Source organism: Kogia breviceps, chromosome 8 (assembly GCF_026419965.1).
Source record: "Kogia breviceps isolate mKogBre1 chromosome 8, mKogBre1 haplotype 1, whole genome shotgun sequence".
Taxonomy (NCBI): domain Eukaryota; kingdom Metazoa; phylum Chordata; class Mammalia; order Artiodactyla; family Physeteridae; genus Kogia; species Kogia breviceps.
In genome coordinates, this window is record NC_081317.1 from 45,751,182 (window position 1) to 45,766,261 (window position 15,080).

The 15,080-nt window shown below is 35.9% G+C and overlaps 1 protein-coding gene across 12 annotated transcripts in view; it reads left to right on the top strand.

Annotated features, from left to right (window-relative positions):
* The window catches only part of LINGO2 (leucine rich repeat and Ig domain containing 2), a 1,237,500-nt gene that overhangs the window by 15,081 nt on the left and 1,207,339 nt on the right, over positions 1-15,080 (top strand). The window lies entirely within an intron of this gene.

The following is a 15,080-nucleotide window of genomic DNA, read 5'->3' on the forward strand; positions in this document are numbered from 1 at the left end:
CAGAAGATTATTAGAGCATAGTGTATGCCGTTCAGTATTTTTTAAGCCATTCATAAATTGAATTAAAAATACATTTACCTACAACTGTGGTCATAGACTCTCTGAAGGAATCTCAAATTGATTTTGGGGAAGCTGTGGCGAGTTACTTTTCATTAAAATCAGTATGATGCTATGCATAAATAGTGAAAATTCACTCACTCTTATTAAAGCTATTCGGTGTTTCTGCAAGTGTTGCTAAGTGGAATTTACTGAAGAGAGTTAAGCAAAATGTATTTATTCTCGCCATTTTAAGAGGACTTTTACTAAAACTGATGCTGTCAGTCACTGCACATTTATTCTGAAAGATGGCTCAGCTAAAACAGTGAATCAGTCTTTTAGATTGATTGCTTACGTTGTAAGTAATATGAAACACTCTGGGGTTTGAGGAGGGAAAGACAGTGAAACTCTACAAAAGCATAATGCATATAATGCATTAATACCATTATCCAGTGTTCACTATAAAATTTTAAACTTAAGGGAACCATGAAAGGAAATGCTGTGTTTTGTTACCCTGAAATGGAACATTAAATCATTTTAGTTAGCAAACACATCTCAAATAAGCAGCCATTCTAGTGTATAAGAACCATTATAACTCTGTATTATTATTTTATCTATCATCATCATTATTATTATCTTTATTGTCAGATTCAAAGTCCTTCATGTGACAAGTATATTATCATATTTTAAAGATCTAAGTCAAATTGATGAACAGAAGTAGAAATTTTCATACAAAGTATTTTTGGACTGTTACCTCCTGTCTTTGGGAATGAAAAATGATTAACAGTTGATGAATTTGAGCAGTTTAAGAAAGTAACATTTTCATACTCTAGTTCAGACTGGGTTATTGTACGGGATAATGATACAGTTTTAAGTTACTGTTTTCCAAAGAATGCTAGCAATTTAAGCTATATATGTCTGAGCACCAGATGTTTCTTTCAAGTGTTTGTAGAGTGTGACATATTATTATGTACGGATGATTTAATGTTGGAACTGGACACTGCCACCATCTGGTGGCCTTGTAAAATTCCATCACTTTGGTCTACAGCCTAAGCTTTTGGGGCATCCTTTAAAAGAGCTTAAAGTGAGCTTAAATGGACTTGGAGGGAAAAAAAAAAAAAAAAAAAGAAAGGAAGGAAGCAGGGTAGGCAGGTAGGCATTTGTATTGCCAATTACAATTGAATAGCCTCACAGCTCCTGGTAGTGGGTAGAAAAGTGAGTTACCCAACCTGGAATGATGAGCAAGTGTGAGGAAGGTTGCACTGTGATAGTGTGATACCGGACAAACACATCTATCGGTCCTCAAATATTTTCTACTACTTGTGACATCTTTCAAAGTCCTCTCTGCCCCAAACGAGAAAACTAGACATTTGCTTTCTGCCATCTAGAAAATTATGCATTTGTCCTCAATTACCTGTGTGCACTTTCATAGCCTTTGTATTACTTTTTAGTTAATTTGGGTTAATCCTTTATCTCAAATTAGACCATGGGCTTCTTGAGGGCAAAGGCATTATAGATTTCTTTTGCATGCCTGAGTGCTAGCACACAAGAGTGTGTTCAACCTTTAACACCTGAGGAAGGTTTTCTATCAACATAATGGTGGCATTGAGGAGACTCTTCCATCACAGCAATAGTTTTGGAAGGTGATGAGAGGAAATCATGAGTTTTTATTTGTTAGTTTTAGCATGTCCTTGTACCTTCAGAAAGCCTCAAGTTGCATAGGTTAAATATAATGAGTGGATATATTAAATATAATGGATGACGTGATATTAGGAAGAAATAATAGGAATATTTCTTTAGTCTATAATAAATTAAAATATTTCATGACCTTGTAGACACCTCATTATACTTAAGAAATATAAAAGGAAGTTGTTTATCAGTCAAATAAGTATATTCGGAACCAGGGAAGGACAGAAAATCAAGGCCTTTATGAAAATTGGAAGTTTTGTGGGTAAAAAGCATATGTAAATGAATGCCAGACAATATTTTCCCGATTGGAAGGAGTTTGTTACAAGACACTCAGAAAGTCTCAAGGAGCTAATATAATTTGAAAACTCAAAGCAGTTTTGGGGAGGGCGTTATGATCATTAAAGACAAAATAAGTTGAATCACAATGTATTCTAAAGTTATAAAGTATCAGTTACTTTCCTTCAGTCTTTTTAAACTGAATTTTCTCATCTAAACTGGAGCACATGGAAATGATTTGTGTGATTTTATCTTCTAAGTTTTTCCAAGGATGTTGGATGACTAGTACCATACTAGATGCAGAGAAATTAACTTATTACATACAATGATTCCTTAGGGTATTAGAGTTTACCTGAGTCTAAATTATTGTTGAAGTAAGCCTATCTACAGCTTCAGAAGATGCTCAGTTTATATTTTTATGGCAGAGAGCTGCAAAGCAATGGATGTTCTCTTGAATATTTGCCATCTGTGACTGAATATTGGTCTATTTAGTACCATACAGACTATCCAGATCAGATTTAGCTGCTTTGGTAGTAATTGAAATTTAATATGAACAAAGTATTTTTTCATTGGAAACTTTATAAATCTTTGTCTTATCATTAATTCAGTTTTCTAAATAGTTATTAAGCAAAGATTAGTACTTACTAATTAGTTAAATAATTCTGCTATTAATTTTCAAGGTTGTTTTGTTTTTATAAGGAAACATTTTTTTAACATCTTTATTGGAGTATAATTGCATTACAATGGTGTGTTAGTTTCTGCTTTATAACAGAGTGAATCAGCTACACATATACATATATCACCATATCTCCTCCCTCTTGCGGCTCCCTCCCACCCTCCCTATCCCACCCCTTTAGGTGGTCACAAAGCACTGAGCTGATCTTCCTGGGAAAATTTTGATTTGTGTGCTCTCTCCTAACCTCCCAAGTTATTCGAGTCTGTGGTGTGATTACCATAGTTAGAGCTGTTTTGGTGATAATCATGTTAATGTGGGCATAGACCTAGAGATCCATTCATTTTTCTTTGAGTCCAAATGTGATCGCTCAGTAAATAAAAACTCTGAAAAATGTGTTCAAAAATTATATATGTGCTGGAACAATTGGACATCCATAGCCAAAATATGAACCTTGAACTAAACCTAACATCTTATATAAAAATTAACTCAAAATAGACAGTTGACTTAAATGTAAACCATAAAACTGTGTACCTTTTTGAGAAAAACATAGGAAAAAACTTCAGATTTATGGTGGGGCAAAGAGTTCTTAGACTTAACACCAAAAATATCCATAAAAAAGAAAAATTGATAAATTGGACCTCATCAATATTAAAATCTCTTGCTCTGTAAAGGCCCAGGTGAAGAAGATGAAAATGCGAGTTACAGACTCAGAAAATATTTACAAGCCGTATATCTGACAAAGGAGTCGTACCTAGAATATATAAAGAATTCTTAAAACTCAACAGTAAAAACACAAACACTCCAATTAGAAAATGAGCAAAAGATATGAAGAGACAATCCACCAAGTATATACAGATGGCAAAAATGCATATGAAAACATGTTCAACATCATTAGCCATTAGGGATATGAAAATTAAAAACTCAATGAGATATTGGTACACAAGTATCAGACTGTATAAATAACGTGAAATGTTGGCAAGGAGCCAGAGAAATTGGATCACTCATACTTTGCTGGCAGGAATGTAAAATAGCTCAGAAACTCTGGAAGACAGTTTGGCATTTTCTTATAAAACTAAACATGTCTTTAATATACCACCCAGAAATTTTACTCTTAGGCATTTATCACAGAGAAATGAAAATGTGTACTCACAAAACCCAGTACACAAATAGTCATCACAGATTTATCCATGATAGCCCCAAACTGAAAATCATTAAATATTCTTCAGTAGGTGACTAGTTAAACAGACTGTTATCCATACTATAGAATATGGTATAGTAATGAAAAGGAGTGATCTATTGTTATAGGAGTGATCTATTGTTCTATGTAACAGTTTATATGAATCTTCAGGGAATTATGCTGAAAAAAAGCCACCAATTCCAAAAGGTTACATATTGTATAGCTTCATTTGTAGAATATTTTTGAAATGAAAAGAATATGGAATTGGAAAACAGATTAGTGATTGCCAGGTTTGCGGGGTGGAGGTGAGTATCGTTATAAAAGGCAACACAAGGATTCCCTGTGGTATTGGAGCTGTTCTGTATATGGATTGTAGTGGTGGGCACATGAATTTACTTATGGTCTGTAATTGTATGGAACTGTATACACACACACTCAAAAATAAGCGTAAGTAATACTGGGGAAATTCAAATATTAGCAGTGGATTGTTTCAGTGTCAGTATCCTGGTAATAATAATGTAACTGTCATTTTACAAGATGTTACCATGGAGGAAATCTGGGTAAAGGATATACAGAATTGCTTAGGAGAGGTTTGTAGTTTCAGAGGGGATACTCACATCCTAATCTTCTGTGTTGCAAAACCACTCAGGGACCTCTTGCTACATTCTGATCAGAGCAAATTTGGTATGGGGATGGTATTGGGAATATTTGACCTTCACTCCTTGGAGTTTAAAAAATGTAGAGACTGTTGCCTGATCTTTCCATGAAAAAGTCAAAGTCCAAAATCTGGCTGAAGCTGCCTGCAATAGCAGAGGAAAAAGCTGCACTGAAAGTAGGTTGCACTCCCTCCATTGAGGATGGGGAGGAGGTCTTGGTTCTGGTGGACTACAGAGGGCACTGGATACCTGAGTGCCTGGGTGAGAGACACCAGAATAAGAGTCTACATGCAGTGGACCATGGCATTGGGGGTGGAGTGGTACATAAACAGAGCTGTGGGGTCACAGCCCATACTAGTGAGCATTGCAGGGGAAGGTTCTCAGCAAACTCGGGTGGGTTGTGGAGGAGAGAGAGCCTCAGAATCCCAAAGAATCTAACCGTAAATGAAAGAGCCAACCTTGGAGCACCTGCTATGCTTTTATTGAATATGACCTTTGCATCCTTTCCTTTTTGCTCACCTGCCCATCTCTCCAGCTTAGGAGAGGCCAGAGACAACACAGTGAGTGGCAAAGGAAGAGTGGAAGAATAATGTAGAGAAAGTAGTAAAGATGGGACCCCTTCCCCTCAGCTCCTTCCCTCTCCCCAGACCTGTGCAGATTTCCAAGCCTGAGACAGGCATGAACTAGGGGATAGGAAGCAGTTTTAAACTGAATTTCAAAATGAAGTTTTGTACATAAAAATTACACTGGTTATTCATACCTCAGACAGACCAGAAAGCTTTGAGATTGGCCTGAGATATTCTCCAAGGACAGAAAAGAGAAATAAAATACAGTGAGTTTGGGCTTCCCTGGTGGCGCAGTGGTTGAGAGTCCGCCTGCCGATGCAGGGGACACGGGTTCATGCCCCGGTCCGGGAGGGTTCCGCGTGCCGCGGAGCGGCTGGGCCCGGGAGACATGGCCGCTGGGCCTGCGCGTCTGGAGCTTGTGCTCAAAAAAAAAAAAAAAAAAAAAAAAGAAAAAAAAAAAAAAAAAATATATATATATATATATATATATATATATAGTGAGTTTGAAAGACAATGAAGACAGAACAGTGTTGTTTCCTTCTTTACTCTCCACTGAATCTAACCCGTTCAATAACCTGGTATAGATGCATATATATAGATACACATTTTTAATGTCATTGTCTTGATATAAAAGAAAGACTAAAAGTTTATATAATAAAATATTAATCATAGTTATGTCTGGACAATGTTATTTCAGCTATTTTGTATTTGTTTAATCTTTTGCATATTTTCTACATTTTCTACAGTGAGAACATTTTCCCTTTGTAATTAGAAAAGTGTTATTTTAAAATAATGTTGAAAGCATTTTGGACACCAATTTCAGTGGCATGTAACTATGACCCTACATCTAGCACTTTATAAGTGTTTGGATTTTTTGCTGATCAGCCAGACTTCCTGGATTTGAGCAATCTATGGGAATAGTAGCAAAGAGTAACTTTTTCACCTATCATTGAAGATTTAGGTAGATAATGGTTAGTGTTTTTTCTCATCCCCATAATTCTTCTATATTTTCCCCAATTATAATTTGTTTATTGTCCTTATATATTCCAGTGCTGTTCTTGGTATTGGGATTATAAAGGTGATTAAGAGACCCTTTCCTTAAGCATCTCCATGCAACAGGTAGAGGATTACAGATCTATGTGGTCATTGCTGCAATAAGGGCACGTACAAGGTGTTAACAGAATTACAGAAGAGTAGCATCTAATCCAAGACAGGGGAGGCAGGAAAGACTATCATAGAGAGGTGATGTTTGAGCTGAAATTTGAAAATCAACAAGCTAGGCAGAAAAGAAGTGAAGGAGCAGAGGGTGCCAGGCAGTGGGGACGAGAGGAGGATCATGAAGCCTGGAGAGGCTCTGGTACATTCTGGTTCACAATGAGTGTGGGGCGACTGGTGAGGATAGCGGAGATGGGTGAGAGTATAAGACTAGATTTGAGGCCAGTGGGTAAGCAGGCAGTAGGGAAATGAACTAGATTCTGAAACCCAGAGAGCCTGGAGGAAAGACCAATTCAAAGGGAGTCAAGGTGTTCCAGGTCAGAGAAGTTAAAGTCCTAAACAAAGGCCGTGGTAAAGGGAAAAGAGAGAGGCATCTTGGTACATATGGATGTAAAGAATGTGGGGAAAGGAGGAGTCAGGTGATTCCAATTTATATACGGTCTATAAAAAGGCAAGTCTGTTAATATAGACGGTGCCTTGTGTGGGAATGACTAAAAAATACATGCTACCTCTTGACAGGTAAATGGCAAATGTGACCACCCCTGGGAAGAAAATTACAAAGAGGTGTACCTTCCTCTAAGATAGTCTAGAACCTGTCTGCCCTGCCCCTGGGCACATAGTTAGCAAACAGACCATGGACTGGAGTTCAGTCCTTACTCATCACTGCAGCCAGCATCCTTTGTGAAGTGAACAAACCTCAGAACCTAGAGGCCAGTGCTCAGACTGCAGCCAGATAGCAGGATTTTCTTAAAGCTCATGACCTTTTCTGGGTTCATAGCAAAGGAGGCTTGTGAGATACAGAAGATCAAAGGAGCATCACATAGAAATGTTTTACCTCTGCTTAGCTGAATTGAGACAAATTAACAACATGTAGTCTCTATAATATTCAGAGCAAAGAAGACATTTATGAGCTGTTATATCACCAGCAAGTTGTTCTTCCTCCCAGCAATTTGAGAAAAATATGTTAATAATATTTCATTAGAAAAGTATTTTTCTTTTTGTATAAAAAGATCAGTTGTTTTTCTATATTATTTCTACTACATTTTGGGACCAAAATTACTTCTGTAGAAGTGAATCTCCATTTTAACAATGAAGATTATTGAAAAAAGATAAAAGTGAAGAATACAAATGCAGTTTTTAGCTTTCTAAGATGTCTCTTTTTGCAGAATACTTTTAGAACAATACAAAATTTTTTCTTACCATCTATCTTCAAATTTCCCTTCATATTTATTAGCAGGTCAATAGGATTTTTAGAAACTATAGAATCAGTCTTAAAACCATTGATAAATTAACTGGATGCAAATATGATAGGATATCTAATTCAAGTCATTAGACTGAAACCCCATAGCAGAATTCATATTATAAATAAACTTGACAACCTTAATAAAAGTGCTCCTAGTGCAATATATAACATTGAGCCTACAGTTGTTGAGAAGAGGTTAGAGAGTTCAGGTAACTTCATCACAATCAGTATATTGATAATTAAGTCAAGAAAAGTGATCAATTCCTTACGTAACAGACACCGTAGAGTTTTTTACATTAATGCTGTTTCTACTTTAGTGGGAGAATCAAATTAGCTGGAAATAGTAACATAATCCTGAACTTAAACATGAACTCAATAGTAAGAAAGTTTGGAAAAGTCTGCAGAAAACGTGTGATAGTGTTCTAAGAAAGATTGTTTACAACATAATCATAAGATTATTTACTGCTACTATTTAATCTTACTCATCTCTATATCCCTGGAACCTAGGCAAGTGTCTGACACCTAGTAAATGCTTTAAAAGTGTTAAAGTACTCATTAGTGGAACATTTATTATAATTGTATTATCTTACTGGCTTTGGGGTCTTGCCATCTTGACTGTACCATTAGTGATATAGAGAAATTATGCAGTGAAACATCCCCAGAATGTTTTGTGTTCTTAGTGGTCTAAGCAGTTTTGAGACCCTGAAGATGATCTGCTCGATGGAAAACAATGAGAGTAATATTGATAATTTGCGCTGGGATCAACAAAACTAAATTGAAAATGATCAGGGTTGGTTATTTAAAATAATTGCTACCAAAAAAAGCCAAAACAACAACAAAAAACGTCACAATAAAAACATTTTTGCATATGTACATTATGACTAAAATTGAATGAGAAGCTTTGAAAATGTAGATCAAGCTCCTTTTTATTAATAATCTATTTGAAAATGAAATGTATGAATAAAGTACATTTGAATAACCTTATGAATAAATTAGCCATTCTTAAGCTACACAGCTTGCTTTCTAATTTTTCTCAAACATACCAAGTCATAGTGATAATCCATTAAATGCATCTAACATACCGAATATACTTATTTTCAGAACTATATTAATATTGTATGTCTTCTTTCTGCTTGTTTATTGAGGGTCTTAAATTTTATCAGATGTTTTGACTCTTATTGACTGTGAAAGTGTGAGCCAATGGCATTTGAATGTAATAGTGCAAATGTGTGGTATGTCTCTATTTGTCACCATGGGCTAATGAATTTTTATGCATTTGATGTTTACAATCATTTAGAGTTATTTTTTTGATTACCAAATTGTTCCAACTTGGCACCCAGTAAATATTAGTTACCCTGTGTTTTTGAGACCATATAAACTTCTTCTTTTTGATGTTGACCTGTTCTTCACTTAATCTCTTTGCCCATCCAAGACCAATAAAACTCTAACCAGCATTGGAAAGAACTTTATTCCTATACACATTTAGAAAAATATAAAATTATTAAAATTAGAGACAATGCCATGTCAACTAATTAGCACACATTTTTGAATGGTGAACAGATGTTTTAAATATCAAAATTATTGTACTTTTTCATAATTAATATGAAAATATTAAAATGGAAATTTTGAACAAAGGCAAATATTTTTTAAACACAACTTTTCAGGGTATAACGTCCTTATTGCTTGTCCTTCTCCAATCTTGGTTTAATCATTGCTCTTGGAGTGTATGAAATCAGCATAAACTTAGTTACTATATTGGTATTTTTTTTTTTTTTTTTTTTTTTTTTTTTTTTTTTTTTTTTTCGTTATGCGGGCCTCTCACTGTTGTGGCCTCTCCCGTTGCGGAGCACAGGCTCCGGACGCACAGGCTCAGCGGCCATGGCTCACGGGCCCAGTTGCTCCGCGGCATGTGGGATCTTCCCGGACCAGGGCACGAACCCGTGTCCCCTGCATCGGCAGGCGGACTCTCAACCACTGCGCCACCAGGGAAGCCCCACTATATTGGTATTTTTAATGTTAATTTATCTAGCAGTACTTCCTACTTATTTTAATCTTATCAGCTGAAAAAAAGTCAATTTCAGAAAAGCATTGGGGATAAATAAAAAAAAAATATTACATTAACTTTTTTACACTACCTTAAAATTTATTTAGCTTTTTTGAACCACACGAATGTTCTGAGATCCATTTTATGGCCAAGCTAATAATAATAATAATAATAATAAGTATAAATAAGTCAGTTTACTCAAATTTTGTTATAATTAGCTTTTTCCAGTAATTTACAGTAATTACTAGTAATTAAAATATGATTAATTATTGTAATCATTGTTTTTTTTTTTGTTTTTTTTTTTTGGTACGCGGGCGTCTCACTGTTGTGGCCTCTCGCGTTGCAGAGCACAGGCTCCAGATGCGCAGGCCCAGCGGCTATGGCCCACGGGACCAGCCGCTCCGCGGCATGCGGGGTCCTCCCTGACTGGCGCACGAACCCGCGTCCCCTGCATTGACAGGCGGACCCCCAACCACTGCGTCACCAGGGAAGCCCCTATAATCATGTATTTTGTGCATTTTATTCTAGTTAGATTGGATATCTGTCTGATGACTTTTTAATCTGTTTGCTTGTGGTAACAATCAGCAGATTATGATTCAACACGGAGTGCTCTTTAACAAAGAAAAAGATTTTTAAAGATTTAATTTTAATGCATCCTTAAATTATGAAGATCATAGCAAAACTAATGAAGTTTAATGCTCTTCTAAAAAAATTGGAATATATACTTTCAGTTTTCAGACTTATATATAGAATACTGCATTTACACAGCTGATGAGATTGATTTCTATATATTTACCAGATTTTCTGTTTCCGTAGAAATAGACATGATCTATTTTCCAGTTGCAGTACTCAGTGATAAGATGCAAAGCTATAATTTGAACCTGTTTTTTATTACATTAGTGTTGGCAGACACTAAGGAAGAGCAGCTAAGTTTTATCATATTTTTAATTTGGAGCTTTAGATATTTCTATGAACTAGGTGAAAATTGGATGGAAAGAATTAGTAACAGAGTGAACAATCCAGAGAATTGACTCTACGTAGTACTATTAGGGGTTAAAGCCCTGTGAAAATATAAGATTCTAGATTGTGATTTTACTTATCAATAGATGTTAAGCTAAATTGTGTTCTTTTCTTTACTGAGATGCAATGGGAAAAGACGAGTGCCTTCATAGGAATTTGATTTTAATTGTTTTTGCTCAGTTCTCTAGTAGAGTAAGGCATGCTTATATATTCATTTTTAAAGATGTAACTGAAAATGCAATTGGCCTGTTTACAATGCTCTATGCAACTGAATTGATTGTAGAAGAACATTTTATGGTGAGGCTGTGGTACAGCAGGAAGAGTACTGGACCTGGATGCAGAAGACCTTAGTTCAATATTTATGCTCTGCTTCTTTTGCTAGCTTTGTGAGTTTGTGCAAGGAACTTAACCTCATTGAAACTCCTGGGGAGATATAATGATTTGTCTGCCTATAATTGAAATTTGTATGCACATATAAAAGTAAAAGGAGGGCGTCTATGTGAAAACCCTTTAAAATTGCAAAGTGCAATTCTATTATCATTGTCACACGTAATAATATGCAATTTTATTGTTTTTCTTACGTTCTAAGTGTTATGCTGTGTGCCAACTTATTTAATTCTCAAAACAGCTATATTCAATAGGCATTGTTAGCAGCCCTATATGATAAATGAGAAAATTTTGCCCAGAAAGTGGTGGAGCCAGGATGCAAACTTAATCTTTCTAAAACCCATGCCTTTAGTTAGTATGCTTTAGCATATGAGGTTACTTTTGTCTTGTTGCTTTTACTAAGATATCCTAGAAATAAAATGTTAACCATACTAATCAGAAAATATTTTAATGTCGATGCAGTTGTTTTCAGTTGTTTTAGAAGTATTATTCTGATGGCTAGTTATCCATCAGAAAAGAAACAATTCTCTGAATTTCCTGTTTAGGGGGGTTATTTTTATTTCATTTTGTGTATTAGTTGTAAATTTTCAAGTTTGGCAAGGTTGGAGATGTTATTAAATTTCAGTGTATTTATAGCTTTCGTCCTAAATATGTGACCCTAACCCACCTCAGTGTACCTGTATGGAATCCTTGAAATAATAAAATGGAAATTCCATATCCTTTGCTTTTATTATCTTTGTGATATAAATTAAAGCATCATTATTTGGTGAATTGTAGAATTGAAGAAAACACCAATATAGATTTACACAACTCAACAGTAATTGAAATTGAATTGTTATAAATATTAAGAATTAATATCTCAATTTTCATAGGTTTCAGAGAATAGTCTGAGAATAGTCCAAAAGTAAGGGCTCTGAAATGCCATATCGTTCAAGCTCTTCATTTTATAAACGAGGAAAACGGGATATGAGAAGTAAAGTAACTTTTCCAAAGTCAAATGGGAACTTATTGGCAGAACTTGGTCATATGTAGAGGAGGTAAAAATGATTGACCTGCTAGGAAAGTGGTTTGGGCTAATGAAAATGAACATACACCTTGTTTTATAAAAAGTACGCAGATGCCAGATGACATTTGGCATTAAGACTTTCACATTTAATGGATTTTTTTGGATTACTTTCAGCAAAACTAGCTACTTTTGAGATGTGGCATTATGTGTGGCCCTTCTGAATAAATTTTTGTGGATCTTCTTTGAGTCTGTGGTATTTGGAAATGCTACAAATTATTATTTACTTTGAGGTCATGAGGCAGCAAGTTGATGAGGAATGAGTATTGGTCTTGAGTGAGAAGACTGAAGTTTTACCTATTCATCCTGTCTTTCAAGGCATTATTTGTAAAATGAGAATACTGTCTGCGTTACCCACCGCCATGTCCAAATTAAAATGATATAAAAGCCCTTTGCAAATGATAAATTGATTTTTCTTCTAGATTTTTATGGAAGTTAGCTGTGTGATCTTGGCAGGTTATTATTTCACTTTTCCAAGCATTAATTTCCTCTTCCCCATCTCATGGGATTATTTTGAGTGTAATTGAAATCATGTGTTTTAAGTGTGTAATGTACAAACAACAGTGCCTGGAACATAATAAGAACATGTGGTAGATGGAATGTGGAAATTGCCCCAATTTTTCATTTTTTTAATGTGATTTTGCAGTTCTTCCCCTGAAGAGGTGGACTCTATCCCCCACCCCAAACCTGGAACTTGTTTTGTTCCATAGAATGCTATTCTGAAGTGTGCCATTTGTGACCTAAGCATGCTCAGTCTCTAAGCATGCTCAGTTCTCTTTCTTAAATTTCTTTCTCTACCACCAAAATATACCTGGGGCTATCCTAGAGGAAAATGAGATACACTATGGAGTAGAGTCTGGTCATAAACCAGCCAGTCCCTTACCCATTCACCAGATGTGTGAATAAGCCCAGATGAGATCAGCTCAGCTGGGCTCAGATCAATGTGATTTCTCAGCTGACCCTATAGAGGCTATTATACTTGTTAAAAAAAAAAAGTGGTTCTTGTTTTAAACCACCATGTTTTGGGCTTGTTTCTGACACAGCAAGAACTGATAATACATGCAGAAAATGGTAGACATTATTATTATTAGGATTTTTATATATGTAATAAACTTTATGACAATGATTACTTACATTTGGGAATATTTCTTTGGCTTGCATGTAAAGTAATTTTTTCAAGCTTTTCAATCCCTGAAACAAAACCAAACCAAAATGGAAGAAGTAACTAGAGGAATTCATATTATGTAAAAGTATTTAAAACATAGATACATGTGGTTTAAGGTAATGGGTAATTGATTCAACCACCTAACCCCTCCCAGAGGGACATATGTATTATGAGATTGTCTCATGCTTTAGTTATCAACCTGAATAATGATGCTTGGAAACAGGATCACCCTGTCCTCTATCCTCTCCTTCCCTCCCCCTGCAGAGCGTGAATTTAATGTGCTTTAAGATACATCTACTTGGCAGCTTCAGTAAAGACATTAACCAAAACTTTCAGCATGACCTTGAGAACATATTAAGTGAAACTCCCTGAGAGTCCTCATAAAAGTATATTTTTTAGTTTCTAGAACATAGATTTGTGTCTCTTTTATTTACTATTAACAGTTAGCCAATTGCAAATGCAGTTAGCTAAATTCTTAGTTTGAGGAAATCCTTCAGTTGCTTCAACACAGAAGGGAAATGGAATATTGAGCCTGCCCTGTCAAAATTTGACAAGTGTTTTTCACTGAGAGCACAGGTAAGCAAAGATATTTACATATGAAGGTATATACTTGTCCAATTACTTTCTCTGCTCTTGTTATTCATGTTGTGGTGCTTTAGATAAGAGCATGTTCTTTCATTGCAATCTTCTTATTAAATTAACTTTCTTTTTAAGAAGCTCTAAAGATGAAAAAGCACTCCGGATGTTAAATATAATTTAAATATTATATGAAGTGCTTCTTACGTGTTACATTTTAGATAGTAGAAAAAAGAGAAGCAGGTAGGCAGTGAGAGTGGAAAACTGAGGTGCAGTTTAAAATTTTTGAAGGCTGCCTTGTATAAGATAAGATGACAAATAACTATTCTCTCTTGTCATGAGGGACTTTGCAAGAGCAGAACATGAAGAAATACCTCAAATAGCAACAGAAAGGATCCAGGGATATAAAATTTATTAATTCAACATAACATTTATTGTGGACTTACTGTGTGAAGCCCTGTTCTAAGTGCCCAGGATAGAGGAGGAACAAACCAGAAAAAAGTCCCTGCAGTCGTTCTGGTAAACTTCCCTTGTTCAGAATATGATTTGAAAGCTCACCTCCAGGTCTACTTCCGGCACCCGGACCTTCCCCTTACTTATAAAGTTACAAAATGAAGATGGCAGTGTGAGGGATACTGTGAAATATGCTGCTGAACATGATTGACAGCATCAGGCTGCTCTCTCTCTCTCTCTCTCTTTTTTTTTTTAAGTGGTACGCGGGCTTCGCACCGTCGTGGCCTCTCCCGTTGCGGAGCACAGGCTCCGGACGCGCAGGCCCAGCGACCATGGCTCACGGGCCCAGCCGCTACCGCGGCATGTGGGATCCTCCCGGACCGGGGCACGAACCCGTGTCCCCTGCATCGGCAGGCGGATTCTCAACCACTGCGCCACCAGAGAAGCCCCAGGCTGCTCTCTTGAGGCTCCAGGTTGTCTCAACTCACAGCCTCAGGTCTTCATGGGAAGAATGACTAGAGAGATGTGTAGACATAGTTCTTCCACTCTACATTAAAGATTTTCTGGTTAACCTTTTAACTCAATGGACTATTTCTTTGGGTAAATAATTTCTAGTCTTATTCAAACAGCATCTCTTATTCCTGGGCTGTGGCAGTTCATCTCTTGATGATATTTTCTTAGTTTGTTTCCATTGAAAATAGAAAATTGGTTGCCCCTGGCTTTCTGGTTTCTATTTTATCGTTTGTAAATTCACATTCCTATTCCATTTATTTTCTTTTTGCTAATATGGGCATATTTCACTTTCTGGGTTTATTGTTTGTCATTTACTAGTTACAGT